Raw genomic sequence first — 12,187 nt, forward strand, 5'->3', positions numbered from 1 at the left:
GCCATTTACGTTGTAGATAGATGTCCATTGGCTCCGGTAACCACTTAACACCAGATGGGCTGTGAGCTCGTCCATCCAACTAAGCAATAACAAATAAAGTTCTAATTTGAAGGGTGGGACAGTAATTATTCAATGGAGACTAAATTTGTCTAAATGGCAGAATTTACATTATAATATCTATCGGGTCTGGTGACCACTGAACTTAGGCAATGAAAGGGAAAGCAATAATTAAAAAAATGAAACAAAATAAGTCTCAGTGTAATTAGAAGCTAACACGCAAATAGGTGACACGAAGAGAACCCCACTAACAAGGAAATTCCCCGGAAAATTACAGAGAATAATAGGTACACCTCCATAAGTCTCCGACCGCTGAGGTCGCGGCTCAGGCACAAGCGGATGTAGCGTTCTTAACTAAATCACACGAGATGAATACTTAATTTTATTTAAAACGAACGCGAGAGCTCGCCCAACTTGTAATGAACGAGACAGCCACCGTTCAATCTCTAAAGTATAAAATTAAATACAATCTAAAGTGTGTACCTACCGTACAAAATACAAAGTTTCACGCGACACAGTCAAAAATTTAAAAACATTCGTAAAGGCCGGTAATGAATTCAGAAGGGTTGCGTGGAATTTGTTTGGTTTGAAATTGTTTGGTCTTCCTCTTCTCCCTCTTCTTCTCTGGAGGCGCCGGAGTCCGACATAACCCGGTCTATTACCCCTCTCGTAAACGGATTCCCCAGAGTTAAAAAAAAAAAAAAAGCGTTGCGTGGAATAATTTGACGGAGTTCGAATATACAAACATGATTTTCTTCTGTAAGGTTTTAATTTGAGAGTTTCGATAGTAAGGTTTGTACTTTGCTTCCTTTATTGATCGGTCGAACGTATAGTAAGCCCGTGTGAGCAATCCTTCGGACTTCAACTACGCCTTACACACAAGTCAACACCCTAAACCTCTAAATATCTTCTTGTTTTTTTTAGTCGTCTCACTATTTACAGAGAATTCTTGATCGTTATGTAGTATTGGAAGGAACTTGATAAGTCTTACGAAGTCCTCTCTTGTGCCGACGATGCGTTCTTATTTTCGGGGTTATCTTGTTGGGAATTGTGTCCAAAGAATGCTTTTTGACTTTTTAACCGGTGGAAGGACCTCTTGTGAGTCCGCACGGGTAGGTACGACCACCGTGCCTACTTTTGTCGTGAAGCTGTAATGGCTTTCGGTTTGAAGAGTGGGGTAGCCGTTGTAACTATACTGAGACTTTAGAACTTATATCTCAAGGTGGGTGGCGCATTTACGTTGTAGATGTCTATGGGCTCCTGTAACCACTTAACACCAGGCGGGCTGTGAACTCTTCCACCCATCTAAGCAATAAAAAAAAACCATCCGAGATTGAGCTGTAAATAAAAATCGGTAAAAAAACTTTTAAGTTAAACGGTTTTATTTTATGTGCACTGAAAACTACAAAATAAATAAATAGTTACTTACCTATCAACCTACGTAGGTCATCTCGGTCATTAATATCTCTGATGGTAGTGGTTGTCATAACATGAACCATGTCAGCGGCCGAAAGGCAGTTCATGAAAGAACACTAACACCAGGGTTTGCTTGGTAGGTAAACTAAGCACACACTATAACAAGTAGGTATTTTGACCTTCTAGTTCAGAAATATTTTAGTACTAGGCAGAATAGCTTTTAGGCATATTAGACTAAAATAAAAACGTGGGGCCCATTATTATTTCTGTATTACTTTCTACTATACTAAGTGTGGATTGTATCGGCTTATTATAATCGTCATCATCATCATCCTAGCGGCTTATCCCGGTCGCATCTAAAACCTCATAGCTCCGGAGTCCAGGGTCCGCTGAATCGACTTACTATAATCGTAACTGGAGGTTTTGACCATCAATAACCAGCCGTGGCGGCTTCACCAGCGAACGCCGAGCTCATGATCTACCAAAGTATAAGATATGCTCTGCCATAGATATGATTTCAGAGGGGCCCCACGTTTTTATTTTAGTCTAATATGCCTAAAAGCTATTCTGCCTAGTACTAAAATATTTCTGAACTAGAAGGTCAAAATACCTACTTGTTATAGTGTGTGCTTAGTTTACCTACCAAGCAAACCCTGGTGTTAGTGTTCTTTCATGAACTGCCTTTCGGCCGCTGACATGGTTCATGTTATGACAACCACTACCATCAGAGATATTAATGACCGAGATGACCTACGTAGGTTGATAGGTAAGTAACTATTTATTTATTTTGTAGTTTTCAGTGCACATAAAATAAAACCGTTTAACTTAAAAGTTTTTTTACCGATTTTTATTTTCTTGTTTTTAGTATTTAGTGAAATTGTCTACCGAATATTCCTCATTCTATTTAATTCATTCAGTGCATCATTATTACATGGTTTCTTACCTGATAATTTAGTACAATCTAATTCCTCAATACATAGATAGCCCTTCCAGAGACTTGACTCGACTTAGAGCCACGTATGCTTGTCCTTCCTCAAACAATTTTGAGCCTAAATATACTACTGCATGGTCGACGGTGTTGCCCTGCATTTTATGGACGGTGGATGCCCATGACAAAACTAAGGGCAACATCCTTCTTTCAGCCGTACCATAATTGAATTTTGCTGGAAACTGTATGGCTTTAGGGTTAATAACGTGCATGCCGTAACATTGCACGCCGGCAAATCCCGAAGTGAAAACGCTGTGGTCACCTTGATGCCATGAAGCCCGAATAATTCTAGCAACGTCATTAATACTAATGAATACATTTGGAATTTCAATTCTTTCAGGTTCACCGTTTTCAGGTATATCTGGCACACTAAGTCGTATTAAGTCTTGTTCACTAATCTGGACATTTTCGTCAATGCGTACATCTCTATAAAGTGGGTTATTTCTAGTTAACCATCTTAAAGCGCTGTAGAATTTTTCGCGAGATATTGTGAACTCTCTTGTGATGTTCAAATTCTCCAAACGTTCTGTAACTACAACGATACCCACCTGGCTGGGAGATCTTGGAAGCATATTAGGTAATCTTTCACTGACCTCAAAGATATCTTGGGCAAACAACACTGCTTGTCCGCGGAAACCGTACTGCCCGTATAGCTCAGTAAATTTTACGATTTTAACAAGCGGGATGATTCTACACAGCAATCGCTGCTCTGCTTGCGTCAGCGCTTGAATCTCATCTGGTATTGAACCTGGATCCAGATTATTCCAGTACGCCTTTGATGGTGCTATTGTTTTATTACTGGTCACATGTGTTTGGCAGCGCGAACATAAAAGTAATGTTGTTTTTGAAGACAGTTCTGCAGGTAGATATCCTAATACAGTTGTTTTGTAACGTACAGTATGAATTTGGTTAGGATATCAATGCTTCGTGCAAATGTCACAAACGTGTATACACGATGTGTTAATGGCATTTTCAAACGCTTGTACATGATTTTCAGCTCTGCGTTGCTGTGCACGCTCACGTTGGTTATTTAACCTGTCGTGGCGTTGCTCAGGTGTTTCTGAAGCTTCTAACTCCTTTCGTCTCTCAGGCCGTCCTGTTAACCTGGCCTCATGTTGCTCAGGTGTTTCTGACGCTAATAGCTCTATTTGTCTGTTACGTTGTAATCTTAGCCTGGACTCATGACGCTCAAGTGTTTCTGACGCTATTAGCTCTCTTCGTCTGTCACGTTGTGATGCTAGCCTAGACTCATGACGCTCAGATGTTTCTGATGCTAATAACTCTCTTTGTCTGTCACGTTGTGATGCTAGCCTGGACTCATGACGCTCGGGTGTTTCTGACGCTATTAGCTCTCTTCGTCTGTCACGTTGTGATGCTAGCCTAGACTCATGACGCTCAGATGTTTCTGATGCTAACAACTCTCTTTGTCTGTCACGTTGTGATGCTAGCCTGGACTCATGACGCTCGGGTGTTTCTGACGCTATTAGCTCTCTTCGTCTGTCACGTTGTGATGCTAGCCTGCACTCATGACGCTCAGGTGTTTCTGACTCTACCAGCTGCCTTTGTCTCTCACGTTGTGCTATTAACCTGGTATCATGTTGCTCAGGTGTTTCTGTTGCTAACCGTTCTCTTCGTTTCTGTAGTCAACTGTGGGTTTCATTTTCACTCTCCTTTGCACGTTTCGTTCTATACTTTTCTTTTGCCTTTTCGAGCCTTCTTTTTTTTTCGTTGTGTAGCAGTTTCGTTTTTATTTTTGTTTGCTTTTTTATTTATTGTTACCATGTTGTTCCCACGATTAAGGGGCATTTTGACGGTCGACCCCGCCAGAAGTCCAGCAAAGGGGCAAGGCCTAATATACAACAAGATGCGCCCAATCTTGAGGGGGAAGCGCTGACGACATTACATTTTTACCCACCCTAATGCCATACAGTCCTCGGCACGTTTTAACCTATTACCTTAACTTGGGTGGTATAGCTACTGCTTACTAACGAGGTATCTGATTACCTTTTTTTTTTTTATCTGCCCCTCTAACGTCACACAATCTTGGACGCAACTGTTCTCGACACGACTAATCATGCCCCCACCTAATACGCCATTTTGTAACTTGTAACACCTAATACGAAATTTTGACATAATGACAGTATTCTGCTAGTGTAGTCCTATTATTTGATACCCATATTGTGGTGGTTGTGGAAAAATATGTACCTAGTCCGCCATATTGGAACGGCGTCCATCTTGAATTTTAAATTTTGACATAATCATCGTGTTTTACTAGTGTAGCCCTTTCATTTGATACCCATATTGAGGGGTTTAAGGAAAAATATGTAATCCGCCATTTTGTATCGGCGGCCATCTTAGATTTATAATGTCATTGATTTTATTATATTGTATTGTCATCTAAATTCTTGAGGGGGAAGCGCTGACGACATTACATTTTTACCCACCCTAATGCCATACAGTCCTCGGCACGTTTTAACCTATTACCTTAACTTGGGTGGTATAGCTACTGCTTACTAACGAGGTATCTGATTACCTTTTTTTTTTATCTGCCCCTCTAACGTCACACAATCTTGGACGCAACTGTTCTCGACACGACTAATCATGCCCCCACCTAATACGCCATTTTGTAACTTGTAACACCTAATACGAAATTTTGACATAATGACAGTATTCTGCTAGTGTAGTCCTATTATTTGATACCCATATTGTGGTGGTTGTGGAAAAATATGTACCTAGTCCGCCATATTGGAACGGCGTCCATCTTGAATTTTAAATTTTGACATAATCATCGTGTTTTACTAGTGTAGCCCTTTCATTTGATACCCATATTGAGGGGTTTAAGGAAAAATATGTAATCCGCCATTTTGTATCGGCGGCCATCTTAGATTTATAATGTCATTGATTTTATTATATTGTATTGTCATCTAAATTAAATGTGTGTACCAAATTTCAAATCAATCTGACAACGGGAAGGTGCTTAAATTTCAATTTCTAATTTTGACCCAAATAAATAAAAAACAAATTCCGTACAGGTCGAGCTAAATAAAACCGTTTAAAAACAGATGCTACTTGATGCCGAGTTCTCTAAGTATCTAAGCATCACTTATACGTAAAGTTGCGCTCTTGCATATTATAATATCTAAAACCACAATAAGATTATAACTTTCCGATACCGAACCTATTCAACTAATCGTGGAGTTTCCATTGTGTTCCGCAAAACGCGATAATACCTCCTCCGGGTCCTGTTATCTGCGAACCTCTGAACCCTCCCGATGTTCTTATGTTAAATACAAAAATATTTATTTATGCAAACATCAGTATGTATTATTGTGAGCGTGTAGAATATGGATTCGACAAGAATAGAATCACTGTGATTTTCTTCGAGATACATTTTTTTAAAGCTTAGATGGGTGGACGAGCTCACAGCCCACCTGGTGCTGGTAGTTACTGAAGCACACCTTGAGATATAAGTTCTAAGGTCTCAAGTATAGTCACAACGGTTGCCCCACCCTTCAAACCATTACTGCTTCACGGCAGAAATAGGCAGGGCGTAGGTACCTACCCGTGCGGAATCACAAGAGGTCCTACCACCATTTAATTCGAAAATCTGTTGAGTCAATCTAAAAACAATTTCAGAACGCAACTGCACGTAACGCGCATTAGTACGTCATCATTCACAACACAAACCCCACTGCTCACCTTCAGATCCGAGTTCGGAGTTTTAGAGTGTTCACCTTTTTCCGGCGGATTACAGATGGCTAACATCTATATGATCAAAATGAATTGCTGTTCGTTAGTCTCGCTAAAACTCGAGAACGGCTGGACCGATTTGGCTAATTTTGGTCTTGAATTATTTGTGGAAGTCCAGAAAAGGTTTAAAAGGTAGATAAATATGAAAATTCTCGGAATTAAATAAAAATAACAATTTTGTTTTTCCTTTGATGTGTCCTTTGATGTGTATGCTTGTTTATTTTATACAAAAGCTTAGGTCTTTTATTTATCGATTGAGGCAGTACGAAGTTTGCTAGGTCAGCTAGTTAAAATATAAAATTCTTGAAAATCTATAAGATAACACCACTTTTAATATTAAATAGAAATCAATTCGCGGGACCTGTTGAGCTAATTGTGCAAGTCACATATCATTTAACAACCAGCATACGCCACAAGCTGTTTCCGTCATTATAACTCGAATAATCACAGGCAACATGCTTTCGGCACCAGAAGTTTATGATATTAAACAAACGTTTACTTTTTGAAAAGAAAAGAAAAATTATTTTGTATGGAATCGTATTTTTTCGTCTTTAACTCCACACAAGACTAATTATTAGATTATTTTCAGAAATTCTATCCCTTATATACATTGGAATCATTCATAATTTCCGATCGTAGATTTTTCCAACAAGTGCATGTAATATGCATGTTAAATAAATAACAGCATTTTAAATTACTGTTAAAATAGTAAGTGTAAATTAACATTATCTAATCATAATTTTTTACTCGTAGGGCCCTATTGTGATTCCGCACGGGTAGGTACCACCATCCTGCCTGCTTCAACCGTGAAGCAGTAATGCGTTTCGGTTTGAAGGATGGGGCAGCCGTTGTACTATACTGAGACTTTAGAACTCGTATCTCAAGGTGGGTGGCGGTATTTACGTTTTAAATGTCTATGGACTCCAGTAACCACTTAACGCCGGGGGGCTGTGAGCTCGTCCACCCATCTAAGCAATAAAATTCAATCAAAAATAAAATAACATAATCTACAATCCTGTTTTTCACTGCTTACTGAAGTGGATAAAAATCAAGGCACACACGGCCGGGGCAGGGAGGGAATCAAATACGAACTAAAATGCTCACTTCCCTCGTTACCCAAGCGTTCGATTCCCATCGAGGACCCGGAAAGGGTAACGCGAAATTGTCTAAGCATGACGTTTCATTATCATTAGATCCAGCTGCGAACATCTGGAACATTGAATATTAATATTGACATCATATCTATACATGAAAATTACAGATTCCTATTAATAACCGTTAAAATCGCTTAAAATCGGAATATCCGGGAGTGGACCGGTATTGCCTCCGTCGAACAGCTGTTCCGGCTGGCTGCAGATAAAAACGAATATAGAAAGCTAACGGCCAACCTTCAGGATTGAAGTGGCACTGGAAGAAGAAGAAGAAGAAAATCGCTTAGAAATAAAATTAAAAAACAAGTTAAAAGCAACATAGAACTAAGCAAATGCTGTCTCGATATTATACCACATTCTTTTTTGCTCAGGGATAAACCACTAAATTCTACTTTAAAAAGGAAATACTGCAAAAATGCCAAGAATACATTACAAGCTTGAAGCTTATATTACAGACACAGACCGATAGAAAGCAAATAAAGCTAGAATTATCCTTACTTTATTCATACCTTCGACCATCGCCATCTAGTGAAATATATTGTAAACTCAAAGTCTCTGATAAAGTCATAGTAAATACCTTAAGGTATTGTACTCCCGTGTACGATATCTGAGTTCGTTTTGCTTTCGAAATTTATCAGCTAACGTTTACCAAACAGATATAAGTGTGACTAAGCTACATGTAGGCCTTCCTTCCACTTATATAGATCATTGCTTCCTGTCTGGGTTTTTTTTTGTTTCTCCGTCCATCTTATCACCAAGCGGGCACCTTTCTTATGCTCTTGTTATAATACTATTAGCTAGTCTTCTTGTCTGTCTGATTTGATTCACCTTAAAAATGTGACTTGAACAATATCCATTTAAATAATCTCACTCCAAGCTTTTCAATCGCCTATCCAACAAACAAACAGTTGTAATTACATCCACTATATACTTATATACTCAACGTATAAAAAAATTATAAACAAAACTTTTTCGGATAAAAAAACCCACCCAAAATCTCAACGGTAAGCGATTCACGAACAAACCGGATTTTTCTGTATTATCGTATACCTATATGGTTTCGGATATAAAGATCCCTCGTCGGATATTACAGAGCCGGTCGGAGATTAACCGCGGGGGCTGTATTCACCTGCCTACCCCTACTGTTTATTACTGTAAAATACTTGAGAAAACTCAATCAAAGCGAAGCGCTCCAAACTTATTCGATTTGACGCCTCCGTCGCATTTTACTTTCAAATGACATGACGGTATCGTCGAATTCGGCTTGGATGGGATTACGATTTTTATAAGCATAAAATTGAGAACGAATAATATGAATGTAGACACGATGGCTGTTAAAAGAAAGAGTAGAAAGTTCTGGATTTATGAATTAGATTTGATTGCTTTTGAAATGTGAGTTTCTGTTTTAAACTACTACGAATAAAGGTTTTTTTTACTCCTTATGTATGATTAGTTGTGGCATTGTCGTTCCTTAAAATTATTATTAACTATCACTCCATTTGATGGTATGATTCTTTTTAGAAATTATCAGTTCTTCATAGTATTTTAACTCTATAACATTGATAAAAAATATATATATTATTTTTTTTATTACCCTTGTAGGCAGACGAGCATACGGCCCACCTGAGGGTGAGTGGTTACCGTCGCCCATGGACTTCAGCAATGCCAGGGGCAGAGCCAGGCCGCTGCCTACCGCTTAATACTTTCCACAAGCCTCTTTTAAAGAAGGACATGTCATAGCGCTCGGGAAACACCTTGGAGGTGAGCGCATTCCATAGCCGGATGGTACGTGGCAATATCAAATTGGCCGATCACTTCATTTACAACTAATTATTACATTGCGAAGCCACTTCCTGTCACATGAAATGGGCCAACAAAATTCGTGACTTTTTTTTCTGGTCCAAATTTTCTTTGGTTCATTATCATTAACAAAATATATGACTTATTTTACGACTTATGCATTTACTGACTGGATGGACAGCTGAGCTCCGGGCTCATCTTTTGTACCCTCTTCGAGCTTAAGTAATTACCTAGGCTTTTAAATAACGCAACGTGAATGGTTATAACGACTAATTTACCCTTAATAACGGATTAAAATATGATTACAAATTTGACGCATTCTGATCATAAATTGGCACAAAGAATTTTGCCTCAAGCTGGAGGAAGTCTTTTACGGTGTGCATGCTTTCAATCAACAAGAAAAGTCGCTTACTACTTACTGAATAAGATTACAAGTTGCTTTTACGTTTTTATCATAGCTGGTTTTAAAAAAGGCGCATGCAAACTCTTCCATAAGACATAGCTAGTTACAATTATGTGAGAAGGAAGAGCGTGATCCTTAATGAATAATGAAATCGATTTGTATATCGAATTTCTATATAACCTTTTTTTTAATTAAAGTCCTGCTCGATTGTGAAGCCTAAAACATCCTACAGATAATCTGGATAATCATGACGTAATCTCCATCAATTATCCTATGAGAGATCTGATGCAACTATAAATTATTTTTTAATATCTAAATGCCCAAACGTAATAAATTAATACAGAACACACGACGATAATAATAAAAATTTAAACCCGTCAATTAACAGTCTAATTCATAAACATCGTTTAACTGTTCGCAACGAGCTGTTATTTAACAACACGCTTTGAACCAGAACGACCTGAATTATGAGTAAATTGTATTGTAAATACGGACTCGGGGGCAATTCGATGAAATAAATTTGCATTTTGCTGCGTGTACCTATTTTTGGTTCGTGTAAAGCTAGAAATATACATTCAATTACTTTTTTGTTTTTGTTTTTGTAGGTAGCTGTATGGCCAATTTGCAAAAGAAGGTTTTACTGGTGGTAGGACCTCTCGTGAGTCCGCGCGGTTAGGTACCACCACCCTACCTATTTCTACCGTGAAGCAGTAGTGCGTTTCGGTTTGAAGGGTGGGGCAGCCACTGTAACTATACTTGAGACCTTAGAACTTATATCTCAAGCTGGGTGGCGCATTCACGTCGTAGATGTCTACGGGCTCCAGTAACCACTTAACACCAGGTGGGCTGTGAGCTCGTCCACCCATATAAGTAACAAAAAAAAGGGTAGGGAGACCGAAAAGACGGTGGGCTGACGACATAACCGAAATAATAGGAAAGGACTGGATAACTATCGACAAGGACAGAGACCAATGGAAAGGACTGGAGGTGGCCTTCACTCGAGGAGGGGTCAATATCCAATAACAAAAACTAACTCTTACTAGCATTTAGACAATAAACAAAACATTAATCACTAACTAAACATTAACAAACAAATACCACATTTGAAATGAAAGTTAAGGATAGGGACATACAGGCTTTTTTATTTTTTATTTATTTCATTTTTTAGTAGCTGTATGTATGTATGTATTTGCAGTAATTGATGAAATAGAAACATGCTCTAGTTATTAGGGGCTATAGCTATAGCAACATGAATGTGACCACCCATCTTAAAACATAAAGTATCATAAATCAAGTTTCTCGTCCTTCAAATTGGCAAACGCCACTAATAATTAATCCCATTGGATTTCTTACAAGATTTTTTACTTCAAAAATTTTATACGTATTTTTTGGGGAATTTTCTCCCACGCTCGCATGACTTTATGCATCTCAACTTCAACAACATCCAAATATTCTTCTCCTTTCAGCATAACTGACGATTGATGATGATTACGACGAAATTCTACACATTTCACTTCGCTTTCGGGCTCATGTGGTCCTGGTAATTTGTCGCCATTTCTGCCATTCTGAATGTATGCTGAAGATATACTTAAACACCGAGTTTGATGAACGACTCATAGTTCTTAAAATCAGAGCATACTACTATCGCTATGGCTTCTATGCTTGAGACAGATATTCGGTTTTAGTTCGATCTATTCTAAGGCTAACAGTATCTTTATCGGGTGAAACTGCATCGCATACCTCAACTAGTGCAATGTGGTAAGCAAAGATCTATCTGACAAAATACGTTCAGTAAGTCTATTCATATCATGGTCACAGTCAAATTATTGGGACATAACGCTAAAATTTAATAAAACCAATTTCAAAGCATCTCGTGCTTAGTTAATCTAATTTCACTCAATCAACAAGCGCAAATTGACTTAAATACGACTTATCCTAACTAAAAAAAAAAATGTGTGCGTGTACTAGTGTACACACGTAAGAAGTGAAACTTCTTTATGGCCTTATTTTTCGAAAAATGATCTACATGCAACTTTCTAGAAATTGGTTAAATAAAGTTAAATTAGATAAAGTTTAAACAAAAGGATTTTATTATCATAGACATGAATACAAAAAAGTTAAATTAGATAAAGTTTAAACAAAAGGATTTTATTATCATAGACATGAATACAAAACAGATGGCGCGTAACGGAAAAATGTGACGCGTAACCGAAAAATGTGACGGTAAATTTTTTTCCAACGCCGATAAGGAAGTTTCACTTCAAAAAAAAAGATTTACGAAATCCAAATTCCAATTTAGCATCTTAAGGCGACATCTAATCGAAGGGATTACAGATTGTTTGAACGTTATTAAAAGTTTAAGTCGGAGAAGTCACAACACCCCGACCTTTAATAAATCGTTCAAACTTTCCTCGTAAATCAACACGGGCCGAGATTATTTTTGAGTCGTCTTTAAGTTCTGGAAAGTTTTTTTTTTTTTTTTTAGTGGAGTCTTAAATCTGTTTTACAAAGTAAAATTGTTTTTCGCTGGAAAAGAACAAGTTAAATTAAATATTCGCTGTGTATGTATTCAACTACTAAGCTGATGGAAGATATATTGCGTATAATCTAATCAGTAGCAAT

This window comes from Bombyx mori, chromosome 12 (assembly GCF_030269925.1).
Source record: "Bombyx mori chromosome 12, ASM3026992v2".
In the NCBI taxonomy this organism is placed as follows: domain Eukaryota; kingdom Metazoa; phylum Arthropoda; class Insecta; order Lepidoptera; family Bombycidae; genus Bombyx; species Bombyx mori.